Below are 15,920 nucleotides of genomic sequence, written 5' to 3' on the forward strand. Positions count from 1 at the left end.
AGAGTTTGAGGCAGTTATTCCCAGGCAGCCGTCGGACATGCACTCCTAGTACAGGAGGGCCCTGCTGAACCCAGTGAATAAGATACCTGTGGCTCCCAAGTTTTGCATGGGAAAGGATTTTAGACACTTATCGCCAGACAGACCGTCGAACTTTCATCCCGTGAAACGGGCGGTTCTGCTGTCTAGAGATAAACTGCCTGTGATCCTCCCCAATTAAGTGGTAAGGATTTTAGCCACTTATCGCCGGACAAACGAGTCGAACTTTCATCCCGTAAAACGGGCGGTTCTGTTGCCCAGAGATAAACCGACTGTGATCCCACCAAAGCTAGCAGAAGCATAAGCAGATTTAGGGTTTTCCAAGTACATGAGACAAAAGCTGAATTCTGTCTTAACACTCGCATCCCGATTTTACATTTCCATCACTACAAAAGAAAACGGCGTGAGGTAAACTGAGTCTTCCTCTGCGGAACCTAGCAACTATTCCGCTGACTTATAACAACTTAAAGCGAGAGAAGTTGAGAATAGAAAATTTTCGTCGCTACTTCACTCCTTGTAAAACGCACTACTTAGAGAAGAAGATTATACTTGTATATCAGAGTCATAAGCTGAACACCGCCTAGGCCAAGTACGCCACTGAACTTTACTGACTTTACATAGTACAGATACACCACTTGACTAGTCAAAAGAAAAACTTCGCGTACACTTTACACTTTTATATATTGAAAACTCTTCGATAAAAAAGTGGTAGATATCTACTATAACTTCTGGTCTCAATTTTAATTGAAAAATATTGGGTGGCCCTGTTTACTGTCTTCAAAAGATTTTGTTTTAAATAAGAAGTCCTAAAGCCAAATTTCATGTTAGTAACTTTCAGATTCTGAGATACCGATATGCTATTAGGTCAGTAATAATATAACATTCTTATCTTTTCCTTCCCCTTTATTACTAAGATATAAAAGAAATGCTGAAAAACGTGTTAAATTATTTTAAATTGGAAATCCAAATACCAAATTTTAAGTTCCAGTCCTATACGTTTCGGAGACAAGGGTATTATATTAAAATAACTCTCACTCCAATCCCTTCTTCTATCGTGAATTTTCAAAAAAATTTCTTAGTGGTACACCACGTCACAAATCCTATGTAGGTGTAAATTCAAAGTTTATAGATAGTCCCTAGAGCAGTGGCTCCTAATATAGGGGTGTGAGTCTCTGACAGAACTAAATTTAAAATTACAAATATTACGAATGTTGTAACAAACATTAAATTAAATATCATTTAAACACGAAATAACTTTTGTGTAAAAACTGTGGTTTCATTAAGGACAAAACTGGTAAAATATAATATTCCACTGCACTATAATGCTATTCAGAAGTCTTGCTGGAAATAAATATAAATTTGTGAGAATATAACTATTATTATCTACTATTAGTATATGCAAGCTCGTTCTTCGTACGGGTAGAATAGGTTAATGGGAAATATTTGAAAGTTACAATTGATCACCCTTTCCCCGCTACTTAACTTATTTGAACAAAAGTGAAATAAAACCCCTAGCTTGACTATGTTCAAACATGAGTTTTATACGATGCAGTGTTTATTCTTTACAAGAAATCTAAGTTCTCTTCTGCTTTTACGATTCTTTTTTTCAAAGTGAGTTGATAAAATAGAAATGTCCTACGTGCTAAATATGTTTAAAAATTCATTTCAGACGTTTCAAACACTTTGCCACACTGTAACCTCTTTTGGAAGCAGAATTTTCGAAAACGCTGGGGCATTTCCCCATGGTGACTTCGTTAAGTAAAAAGTTTATATACATAGTTTCATCTCCTTGGCTTGGAAGATATTTAATTTTTGCCGTATATATTAACTCCTCCACCCTCTTAGGATACGAATTTTAAAGAAACTGACATGGTTAAAAAAATGGCTTCAGCCAAGTGCTAACTATGTTCTAAAATTCTCAATCATTTTTCATGAGATGAGAGGGAAGTGGAATTTTCTAGAACATTGGGTTGCGTGTCTATTTGGATTTTATATTAAATGTCATGCTTATACATGAGAGATTTGTAAGATAGTGTACTTTTAGCAAATATTTTGGACGTTGACACCTCTACTTAGGATACGCATTTCAGTAAAAGTGATATGATAATACCATGCTCTAGAATAGTTCTAAATATGTTCAGTAATTCTCCTCGAACATTCTATGATGATGAGACAGCGAACGCTGATTTAAATGTTGAGAAATAATTAAATTAATCCCCCTTCCTTCTGCTTAAAAGGACAATTTTAAAAACTCTGAAAAACGGATTCCATTCTTTTTAGATCAAAGTTTATATACCTAGTTTCACATTTCGAATTTAAGCGAATTTCACATTTCATGACTTTTTCTGAATAAATAGTGGTACAATTTAATATTATAGAAATCCTCTCTCTTCTCCATCTTTAAAAGAGTGGAATTTCCGGAAACATACGTTCAATTATTTTTAGTTAAGAAGTCAAAGCCAAATTTCACACCTCAAACGTAAGCAAATGCATAAATTTTAATAGGTAGACACTATCCTCCATTCTCCTCTTAGGGCAGAATTTTCGGAAAAGCTGTACATGTAATGTTTTGTTTTTAATTGAGTTTAATTTTGAAATTACACGTGTCCAATACAAAGAAGTCTTACATTTATCATTTTCTTAAAATAAATTAAATAAAATACACTTGAAAAATTACTTATATACGAATTACTCCTTCCTTGTTTAGGTGCGGAATTTTCAGAAACTGTGAGAAACATTTTCAGTCATTTTTGATGGTTAGTTTATATGCCTAGTTTCATCTTCCTTACTTTGTAAGTCCTACGATGTCTTGACTTTCATCACGGACAATTTTCTCTTGGTACAGGCAAAGAAAACATATTTCTTTTTTGTTGAGTATGGATCAATAGTTTACTGCTGTGACATACAAGGACTTATAAAATGGGTTGGTGTGACTTACAATGCTTCCGATCGGAGACATTTTATCGATTCATCGAAATCAAGTTGAAAGGTTTCCTATTTAACAACGGCAATATCGTTGGGTCTATTCCTGTTGCATATTCTACTCACATGAAAGAGACATATGAAAATGTTAAGTGTTTGCTACATTCAGTGAATTACAAACAACACCAGTGGCTTTCATGCAGCAATTTAAAGTTATAGGCTTTCTGCTGGGATGTGAATCAGGATACACTAAACATCCTTGCCATCTCTGCGAAAGCGACAGTCGTGCAAAGGGTGAATATTAGGTTTAAAAAAATGGCCATCCCGAAATGCTCTGTCACCTGGAATGAAGAATTGAACGTTCAAAAACTTCACTCCTCCCCTACATATAAAGTTAGGCATCATCATACAGTTCGTGCTCTAAATAAGGTCTTAAGTGTTCGCAGTACATGTGCAAGGCATTTAGTACTATGAGCTTCGAAAAACTCACAGCTGTATATTTACTGGTCCACAGATAAGAAAACTTATCAAAGATCCACGTATTCAGAATCCCATGACCCAAATGGAGAATAAAACATGACAAAGCTTCAGCAATTGTGAAGAACTTCTTGGGTAATACAAGACTCTGTGATTACGAACTTATTGTAGAAAAGTTGCTGCAAGATCTTAGAAATCTTAGGTGTAATAAGAGTGTCTAATTACAATTTTATATGCTCATTTTGAAAATTTCCCACACAATATGTTTATAGTGAAGAACACGGAGAACGCTTTTACCAGGACGTACAGGATATTGAAAAATGTATGAAGGTGGTTGGACCATTAAGGTCTTTCAATAGGTATTCCCGCATCTGGAGAATTTTGTTGTTAGACGAATGCGCCACGTAGTAACACTTCGTGTAACTCACACAAATACAGCAAACACAGTAGGGGTGCAGGTCAAAACTCATCCGGCCTTACCCACTGGAGTCACATATCTTGTCCCTGTGCAGAGAATGGTGGTAAAAAAAATCTTGTCCATTATAAATCCTCTGTTCGGTCTGTAGCCTCTCTGTCTGGTAAACACCGTTCTCTTGCGATGATTTACACAAAAATTAAATGTTATTGGCTTTATATGTAACACGGGTCGTACGAAAACTTTCAATGCATATAGAATTAATCAATATAAAAACTAATAGCAAAACGCTCATCTTTCAACGTAAATCACATTACACAGAGTTATACCTACGTAAATGTACAATTCTTCAATTCTTATCTGGAAATGACTACAGTAGCAAAGGACCGAAGCACATGAAAGGCTCCAGTAGCGTAGCCAGAAAACTCTTCAAGGGGAGATTCACAAAGCATTTATGCTGGAACGCAATTCTTGTATTCATATGAAATAACCAATAGTTTTTACTTTTACTACAGATAAGCTTTCCATTTTATTCTCGTATAAGTCTCCTTCTTCTCACCTATGTCAACTACATAAAATACATTACCCAAACTTTGTATTATTATTATTATTATTATTAGTAGTAGTAGTAGTAGTAGTAGTATTCAAGAAAGTACGTTGTACGTAATGTCAACCTCCAAATTGTCCTTACATACCTTATTCAAAATAGTAGTATCAACTCGTAAACTAACCACTGGCGAATTCAGGAGGCTATCAGGCTCCAGTCCCCTCCCCGGCCCGAAAATCGTTAAAATTTGCTGGCACCCATAAGGATACATTAAAGTGCTTATTAACATATTGAGCATAGCCTACGTCTCCTCAACAAATTCCTAAATATGCCACTGAAACTTAATATTTCTGATAAAATATGTTATTGTATAAATTACTCTCTTTTACTTTTTGAGTTTAATATTTGGACGTTTTTCGTTACGCCCCTCTTCTAAAATTCACAACGACGCAATTTGAGTCATAGTTTCAGCCTGTATGTACAAAATTTAACAACAGTAACAAATAAACTTATCCGTAATGAAAATAAAATAAAATGCAATAAAACGCTGTTCATTTGGCTATATAAACCCTTGTATCTGATAGGGAAATCGTTAGTAAAATAACTAGGTTGCAATAACAAATTCGTACTCTCAGTGTTCTAGAACTATGCAGATTATAGTTTCTTATCGGTACCAAGAAAATTAATATGAGATCCAAGTATACCTAAAGGTGTTCTTTTCTTCAAGATCATGAACCGTAGATTACTCTTTTTCATTCTTTCCTTTTGTTTTCAAAACGTGACATTTCTAGTAGCCAGAAGGAAAAGTGCAATCATAACGTTAGATTTTGTTCCACAAAAATCTTTGGAATACATCGACCAATTCAAATGCATTTAACCGACCAATTTAATATTTATTTTAAATACTTCGCTCATAACCTAACCTATTTTATTAAATACTGCATATCAATGCTACAAAAAGTAAATATAAAGTTTCTTGCGCCAGTCAATATTAATAAAAGTTAATAACTTGTATACACTCTAAATAATCAGTAATTATAAAACGTCATGCATATAATAAGCAAACAATATAAACGCATTTCTTTATATTAAATTGTTTTAGTCTTAAGCTCAAATTTAAAACATATATCCAAAAGAAGCGCTTAAAAAATTAATCTAATTTAATATAAGCCTATATAATAGCATAACTTTAATTTATAGTTATAAAAATATCTAACAACTACAGTAGTAATATAACATCGTTACATAACTGCATTATTTCTAAAAAACTGTGCTAGCTAACATATTTATATGTGAAAAATATTTCAAATATCAGTAATAAGTTAAATTTAACCTAAATAAAAGTTTGTCAGTCGCGAGTATAAAGTGTCAATTAGTCAGTCACTTTTCATCCAAATTAATATTTCTCTAGTAAATCATCTGTTCGGGCAAAAACAAAACTAAAGAGAAAAACAATTATACCAAGTGGCAAGTATAATATAATAGTTCAGTGCATCCGTAAAAAGGAAATAATTAAAAATAATAAATAAATAATTACAAATATAAATAAAAATCAAACTTCTCTAAAACAATTCTTTCCAGACATTTAAAATAACATAATTTGCTACTATCGTCTAAACTTTCATTTATTCTACAAAAAACTTTTAAAAATATAATAAAAACACCTTACCGCATGTATTATTATTATTTTTGTTGTATATAGTATTTTGTGTGTTTTTGTATGTTTCCTTGTTTGATATATCTTATTTCTTTTAAGTACTTGTCAATCTCATTTTTATGTTAAACAAAATCAATAATTAAAATCAGTGACGTTATCAAATCATTATTAAAGCAATTGTTTATGTTAAAATATTGTTCATTTGTGGTAATCATTATCCGTAGTATATATAAATAGTGTTTTATAATAAAACGTGGTATTATAAAAACAAATATAATAAATAAATACATACAATTTTTAATAGCAAGTTTTCCACAAATGTATTCTAAAAATTTTTAATCTACATTGTGACATCTCTCTACGTCCACGCTACATCTAACAACTTCGTAAATAACATCAGTATAAAAATTTATATTAAAGGCTCAAATACTATATTGTCAATTACAAGCCAAGTGTGTTATATTAATATTATATTAATATTAATATTATATTAATATTAATACTCCTCTTGAAGTTCATTATTTCTTAATGCACTTTGTTTTCAAAGCGTGCCCTCCTGCTATCAAAATTCCAAATAACAAAAGGTTATTAAAATGTATTTCATAATTTAAACATTAATATCCTCCACCGTTACCGTCACCGTTACATTTTAGATTATGAGGCTTAGACGCTTGTGAAGAATAGTTGCAATCAAGAGTGTGAATTTCGTTGACTGCTAGTTGTGTAGTTTACTTCGTAGTAAAAAAAAGTCAACGTGGGTTGAAATCGGCGTAATCGACAAACAGACAGTGCAAATGCAAGTGAATCTGGTGGTGCGGCCATGTCAAACTCAAATAAAGTAGTGTGTTGTGAGGATCCAGCTAGATATGAGTGTCATGTATAATGTTGTCTGTGTGATTGCTGGTATCACCGCGTGTGTAGTCAAATGACAGAAAAACAATGAAATGCTCAAAATGAACTCGAGGATAATGCACCCGTTGAGGCATTATGGAAGTGCGGACAGTGCAAACCACATAAGGTGATGGAGAAGGGAAAACGAAGTTTGTCTTTGGACGCGATGGAGCAGATGCTTATCAGTATGTTTGAGAAGTATAATGAAAAGGGATAATGTGAGTTGAGGTAGAAAATCAAGGAAGATTTTCAGATGGAGATGAAGGTAATTCAAGAGGATTTACGGGATAGTAGGGAGCAATTGGAGAACAAGATTAAAGAAGTTAGCAAAAAGTTTTAGAGGAGAAGCGCGTCGTTGACTCATCAGGTAAATTAATTGTCACAAAAGATGAACGGAACTCAGCAGCGGATTCAAGATTTGAAGAATACTGTCTGTAATCTCGAGGAAGTGGCAATACTAACAGAGAAAAAGTTGAGTCAGCAATTCAAAGAAGTAAATAGAAGAATCGATAAGGTATCGAAGAGCTGTGTTACAGGTATGGCACAATGTCAGGACAGGATGCAGGATGAGATTGCAAATGTGAAGCATGAGGTGTTACAGATGACTACCGCACAAATAGAAGATCGTTTGGCCAAAGAAGAGTTAAAAGACTTGCAGAAGACTGATGAAGGTAGAAAGGTGATAGAAGAGATTTCTGGAAGAATGATTAGAGCCAACACGGCGATGAATAATCAACTGCAAGAGTGTCGCGCAGAAGTGAGTCAGTCGAAGGCTGTAATGTGGCAAAACACTTCGGAACTGTGGAAAGTACAAGAAAAGATGGCTTCTCAGGAGGTAGCCATCGCGTCACTTCAACAAAGGATCGAGGAGGAATGGCGAAAACATACTTCAGGCGTAAAAGAGGAAACAGAAGTGAAGCGGCCATATAATCCTGCTCAATCTCCAAGCTTAGATGAAAGGCGCAATAAAAATGATTCCAGTGGTACCTGCTGTGGAAGAAGTGCCCTCTACCCACTTCAGCCATTAATCTTACTATCTTCTATCTTTTCTGTAATCACCCTCATTATTTTTTTCTTCTTAAACTTGGAAACATGGCTTTATGACCTATTTCCTCCAACCTTCTCTTCCGTTCCACCGAGCTGTTCACACCACTACTTTCTGTTGACTCTTATTACCTCTACCACTTTCCTCCCCAAGTAGTTCTAATATATTGTCTCTGCAACTCAATAATTGTCTCAGCTTAATGTTTTCTTTATGAATTTTCGGAAAATCCTTCGGGTTTTGTGATAAAAGGATATAGACTGAAGTAGTCTCTGATTGCCAGACAGTATTCAAGATTATTTCGCTGTCTCTTATACATATTAAATATATAAAATGTCATTACTTGTGTATTGATAGTGTAATTGCCTTCTGTATTTTTAATTCCCAACCAATAAAGGGAATTATTAACATTTAGTTTAATTTTAATGTTTCATATTATTTATTTATTACGTTACCAAAAAGTCCTTAGATTTTTGACTTAAGTGTACATTGTGACCCTGAATTATGTTCCTCTTTGTGAAATAAATATTTCAGTTATACCAAGTGTGAGAATTCCCACGAAAAAACCTAATAATGGTGATGCAATATTCACTGTTCTTATCACCCGTAATATTAGTATGACACTTAATGCGTGAAAGTGCTTATATATTTTCATACAAAATTTCTTGAAATACACAATCAATTTTCAGCATGCAGGGAACGTGTTCGTATTTCTTTCATACGAACGTTGACATTTCGTATGATTTCTCGTCGTTGCATGTACGACATTTACCGATTTGGAGAGGAAAAGATCTTATCCTCTCCATATTTAAGATTCACATCAACAGTTTTTCTTGTCTGTATTACGAGTATGAAAGACTTCAATTCTCTAACCACCCACGATATTCTTTATTTTTCTTTCAACGTGCTAGGTTCCCTAACATATATTATCTTGACCAACGTTTGGAATAGTTACTGCGCTTGCAGATCAGATCACAATTTAAAGATAACTGTGAATAAATTAGTTCAATACTCATTCAGCATTATTTTTGTAAGGAAGTTCTAAACTATTACATCGTTCACTTACTTCAAATTTAAACTTCAGTAGCTTGTGACGTAATCTTCAATAGTACCCACTACTTCTATTAAAATCGGAATATTTAAACTAATTTCAACATATCACTTGCAGATTATTCCAAATATCACATGCACTGCTTTGAATAAAATAGACTATTTTCAACACAAGATATCGTGAAGATTTAGTTTTTGAAACATCGCAGAAAATGTTCGTTTACCTACTGGCTATTGATTTTGAACTCAAACAAATCTAAAGATTGCAAAAAAAACTCGGTATATAAATTGATTTTTTATCGATTATGTTGTGGAATGTTTTCTTTTTAGTAACTCAATTTGTGTGTGAAGAGTGACAATGATCCATGAGTTCGAAGTCCCATATTTCTTGTATATCGAGTATTTTGTACACTTATTGAAGAGCCAGGTGTGACTCTGGAGTACAAAATGTCCCTGTAAGAGCACACTCATCGTCACTATGAGTACATTCATTAGTGTTTTTTTCCTCCATACACGTACGGCAAATACTGAAAAGTAATCGGCCTCCCGCAACGTACAAGAGGATTGGAAATTAGAGGTCTTTTGCGGGCAAGATGGTGCATTTTACTACACCGTAAATACTTTCCACATCTGGAAAGTCCTTCTCTGTATGTATCATAGGTGATTTAACAGGCATAGATTTACGTGACATAACGAATGGGTATAACGATGTAATAACCGCGTAACATAACGTCTCATTACTGGTACAATTGACGAAAGATGGGAATACTTCAGTGCGTCCCCCATAGTAACAATTCTTGGGAAAGATGATATCAGGCAGGTTAGTACGACGTCCTTCAATAAAACTTTGCACGTCCTTATCCGTCTTTACTTTCTCATCCCAAGAACATTCGCAGAATTCGTATAATTTATACCTAAAATATTCAGGTGCTTTCGCCGGAGCATTGTTTGTTCGTATCTTTTCTTCATCATATTGTACGAGTCTTGAGCATCATGGAAAATGGCGTCGCGGTGAAAAGGGTAACAACGGGGGCATCAGTGGAGTAACAACCTATGAAGCCATGCCATCCATCGACTTGGTACCTACCAATATACTTTTCCCCACCTCTTCTATCTTCCTAGATTTCTATCCCTAATTTTTCATCCATATACATTAGCCATTACATAGCTTTGGTACTATACTTTGTCTTATGATGGAAACCCAACGTGGAAATTACGGGGATAGTATTTTTTAGCTAAATACAAACTACGATATGTAAGTCTCGCAAGACTTGTGATGGAACATTGCAAACCATTCGTGTTTTCCTCAATAAAGTCACTAAATTTGATGATCGCTTCTGCTAGAATTCTAACATCGTTCTCACAATAAGCCTATATTTCCTTTTCGAGGTTAAACTCCTCGCCACTTAGAGTACGTTCTTTGTGCCAGGCTGTTAATTGTTCTTTTTCTTCTGTGCCTCGTTCTTGAGGGTCATAGAATTCAAGTTTGGGAGAGACACCATCAAAATTTTGATGTTTCTGAGTTAAATAAATACAGGAAATCTCTTTTCTTTAAATTTTCACTAAGGCCTAAAGTTTTGGGAAGTTTGGTTAGTTTGCAACCTATAAAAAAAAGAGTTCTCAAAAAAGGTTTTCCAATGTTAATATTAAAATTTTTCTGACCCTAAATAATCACATTAGGAATTGCTGCTCTTCTCTTAGATTTTTAAGCCGAAGAGACTATCATAGCGACTAATCTTATGGGCGATTAAAATTATACATCTAAAGACGGGAGGCTCTACTAATACATGATTAATAAAAGCCGTCATTGTCTTAAAAGAAAACGAACGATTTCCATTTTTATCACTACATGTCTTACAGGGCTCATCGATGCCTTTAGTTATACAGTTGTAACACACATGCTTACAACATACGAGCACTACCTCGTGTTCCCTTTTACTACGTTTGTTTGGCGCCATTACCATCGTTTTCACATCATAAGCGATGTACATAACCTATTAGTATGTACAGGCATGCGCATATTGAACTGAAATGTTCACCACATACAAGATCAGATTTTCGACTTCTGTTATCAAACATGGCACCACAATCAATGCAGACCTTGACATTATCACATACAGTTCTAGTCGCTTTATTACGTTTCACATGATTCTAAAAACATACATCCTCAGCAAGTTCCCTATTGCTCTCATCACATTTAATTTTTTTAGTGGTATAATTGCGTTCGCGTTTTCGTTGGCAAAGAGAACACTGAGTTTAACACTTGTGTTTATATGCCAACACATTATATGCTTCCAAACAATAGTAGCAATACTTCCGTTTACCAAGAAAAGTGTTAATGCTTGGAATGGGTTCAAAATGACCAATACTGTCACCACTCTTTTAATAGATAAAGATCTTATTTTTGCAGGCTCTCCTGGGTAACGAACTATATGTTCTCGGTTATTTTTTTCATGGTTCTCGTAAATTACAATTTGATATTCCCTCTCAAATAAGATTTGAAAATATCTAAGTTTTTAAAATCACAACCTCCCTTCGTTTTTAAGTTAACTTCTGCCTTCTCACAGAGAACTTCTGCTCTAGCAATCCATGATAAGTTGTTATTTCCTTTAACTGGCACAAACTTTACCTACTTGCTGTATTCTTGGTAATTCAATAAACGATTGTCATGGGGAGGCAACATATATTCCTATTTTCTATGCGTATTAAACGCTTTTCCAAACAATCTTGGAGTTTTCAACATTTCTCAACTACACTCCTTGCACTGCTTCCTTGGCCGTGCATACGGGCGGCTAAGTGGATCCGAAAGAGTACTTCGTGCCCCAAAAGGATCTTCTCATTTGAATTTAATATTCGTTGAGGAAAGGACAGTTTTAGCAGAGAAATGTTGCTTTCTTCTAAATGGTACATACACAGACTTGTTATTTCTACTACTACTACTATCTATGTATTGCGCAATTTAATCCATGGTTCTTGCATTGGAGATCACATGTTCCAACGCAAAATTAATTAAACTTTCAATATAGGTTGTGGGTTACCAATACATCTCTCATACGTATACGTATTCATACGTATAACCGCGATTTCATGACACGTAAGATGAAGCTTACGTAACTTTTTCAGCTTTCTCTAACAACTTCTAAGTTACTATTGGTCTGATTTTGCCCGTCATTATTATTACCACCAGCACTATTACGATTTTTGCCCTCATACCCCACAAATACTGCATCAGGAGCGTATGACAGACCACGCTGAGTATCAAATTGGTTCCCATAACCATAATTATCCTGTACACAATGTTTAGGCGGAGGATTGTATACAGGATTTTGTCCGTGGGCCTGTTGCGTGGGTATAACTACAGCATCGTCCATATTTTCAACCAATCTCCTCATTTGTCCTTCTTCAACTTATTGTAGCTGAATCCCACAAAATAATTTATACATAAGTTTATGCTGAGCACATTCATAAGATTATTTCGTACATAAAGATCCGTAAACAAACTAATCTTACAAGTCGGCACTGCTTACGCACTTCTGTAATAATAAAATATAATTAACTTCAAAGACACGGAGGGCGCGTAGTAGTGCATCGCAACTCTCCGAGCCCCGATGTCTCAATCGCTGGAGTTCCATTATATCTTTCCATGAGCTAAAAACTGTCGGATATTCGTTGAGACACGAACATGTTCTTGAAGGTAGATCATATTAACCATATTGAGTCCTTCAGTGGTGAAGAAGAAATCCATCTAAAATGAACAAAGGACAACAATGCTTTTGAGCTACCAAGCACGCTTTAGTAATAATGTTAAAACTAATCACTTATTTTCAACCACCAGCTAAATATTAAGTATAACAACAAACCCAATCAAAATTTTCAAAAAAGCAGATAGATAATTTATAAAGAAAGGCTCAATTACTTATTTTCAAGCATTAGCTATATAATATTCAAAGAAGGAAAACAGAAAGACACCAGTCAACTAGCTTTATGTATGCAAAAAATTAGTACAGATTAAATAAAACTTTCTTACTAACTGATAAAGGTGGATAAAACTGAATCTGAATAGAACAGAGATAGGATATGTTCAATGACAAGTTGAATAATGTATAGAGAAATGTCCAAAGAGTTGTTTTCAACCTACAAATATATAATAATCAAGAAACTATAAAAGAAACACAAGAATCAAACTAGTTGATGTTAAACCGAGTGCAGTTTTTTGTAAAAAAAAGTTTCTTGCTGAGTAATAAACCAGAAGAAATCTTAATGTGACAAGAACCGTGATATTTTCAATGACCAGTTAAATAATTGACCCAGAAGTGGTCAATAAAGTACTTTTGATCTTTATTTATATAATAGCAACACAACTACAAGAGAAACACCTCAAACAATTTAGTTTATGTCTGCTGAAAATCGAGTGCAGATTAAAAAGTTTCTTACTGACTGGTAAACTTGGATAAATCTGAATCTGACAAGAACAATGATAGGATAATTTCAATGACCAGTTAGATAATGTATAAAGAAGGGATCAATGACTTACTTTGAACTTACCAATATATAATAATCAAGAAACTATAAAAGAAACACAGCAATCAATTTAATTCATGTCTGCTGAAAACCGAGTGCAGTTTAAAAAAAATTCTTACTGCTTGGTAAACCCGAATAAAACTGAATGTAACAAGAACAGTGATAACATATTTTCAATGACCAGTTAAATAACTGATAAAGAAGGGGTCAATAAGTTATTTATATAATAGTCAAAAACTACAGGTGAACAACAGCTACAATTTAGTTTATGTTTGCTGAAAACCGAATGTAGTTTAGAAAAATTTCTTAATGACTGATATTTTATGGTTAAAAGCAATTTATAGACATGAGTAAAGAAGTTAATTTCTTTTCTTAAATATTCAATAAGTACAATAACTATAATAGGTCAATTCCGCGTAAGTGACCCTACAACGAAAATTTGAAGTTTTACCTTGGCCTAGATAATTATTAAAATTCATTTTTAAGAATACTGAATTTTTCATACATAAACAAGATGATACCAACGTTGATTTGTAGATGGCTCTTTATGAGATAAAATATGGCCACTTTCATGTCACAGAATATCGTACCTACATTTGGATTTTAATATGAAGTTTTTTCCTGCTAATTCCTGTAGGTAAGTGAAGATCGCATATGGTATTCATTAAGATAATGTTTGTGTTTATATCAGTGATATTGTTTTGCAGATAATTTAATAATAGCAAGAAAATTATATTAATAGTTATATTCAAGTAGGCTGAGGTGTAACTCACAAGAAAACATAAATAAGTTTATGTATTTATATACATAATTAAAGAAAAAAGCTGTAATTCTAAATTTTCTTCATTTGGACAGACGGTAATCAAAGGCAGTGCAAAAAGTCCCGAAATAATATCTGTAAATCTTTTAAATACAAAATTTAACATGTCGTGTAAATCACATTTCTTTCACTGTCGTGTAAGTCACATTATACTTGTCCTGTAAGTCACATTTTTTGCAATGTTACCACATTGCCAATAGTTCTAGCTGCAGTAAAACTTATAAACAATGAATTGATAACTCAATTAATGTATTAGGTACCATGTTTATTATAAGAGAATGAAAAATAAGGAGGATAAAAACAATATTGTGAAGTATGGGTGTAAAGTGTACTTGCCTGGAATATAAATGTAACAAATGAATGAAAAGTTAAACAATATGATTCAATGTGATCTAGAAAGAGGTTTTAATGAAACGTGACATTAACTATCTACTGTCTCTGGAACAATGCCAGCATATGTCGTTCTGAAGTTTCTAGCTTCAGTTACTTTTAATACTATTATTGGTTTTCTCGTACACTTTCGTTGTTTTGGAAACATGTTTGTAAATTGGTATTTATTGCCTTTAGATATCTAAACCTCAGGCCTGTATAGGATGGAGGTGGGCATGTTGGAAAGGATTCGTTCAGACTTATTGGAAGTATATCATCTCGCCATTTGCCTGGTGTGAATGAGAAACACCTCAGTCAGGATTGTCAGCTATATGTTTTAAAGCTGCAACCTACCGAGCCAAATCTACCACGCTATTACTCTGTCACGCTTCCTTGGTAGGAAACATGCTTATTCAAACGAAAATATGTAAGTCACAACAAGGTTTACTTTAAGATTATGAAATTAGGACATGTCAGATATGTAACAGACGTCTTTTCAATTGCATTTTCTTATATCCCTAGTTCGAAAGCTGAATGGAAGCGGAAACAGATAAAGAAGTTGAAAAGAATGATATTACATCCAATAGATTTTTAGTGGAAATTACTTTTTATGTACCAACAAATGATACAAACCGCTCACTGGATATCACACAGTTGTACTATGTAAACTGCAATAATAAATTTTCCTGGGGAAAAGGAAACCACTGAACATGATGCGTGCGTAATTATATCTGATTGTATTCATCAAGTGATGTTTGCCGTTGCTTGTTTCAATTCTACACTTATGAAGATTTTGAAGGGCGTCATCCGGGTTTTCCGACCAACAATGTAAATTATCAGTCGGATGATGGTGCACATTATTCACTTTGTTAAATAACATTGCAGAAAGTTGAAATGTCTCGGCATTTTTCGGCTACGATACATGGCAAAGGCTCTTAAAGAAAAATTGATCCTCAATCTACTTTAGAATTTGTTGAGAGAGCACGCAAGTTATGTCCGAACATTAATGTAATATACTGTAGTTAAGAGTTTTACTTCAAGAATTTGAGTTGATGCGCCCATGGAAACATGATAAGAAAGAAATATGTAATGTTCCAAAAACACGAAACTAGCACTACTTTCACTGTGTTTCAGCGTATACCATTGAATGTTACCTCATATAAGAATTTTATT

This window comes from Thermobia domestica, chromosome 7 (genome assembly GCF_964235325.1).
Source record: "Thermobia domestica chromosome 7, izTheDome1.hap1.1, whole genome shotgun sequence".
NCBI classification, from domain to species: Eukaryota; Metazoa; Arthropoda; class Insecta; order Zygentoma; family Lepismatidae; genus Thermobia; species Thermobia domestica.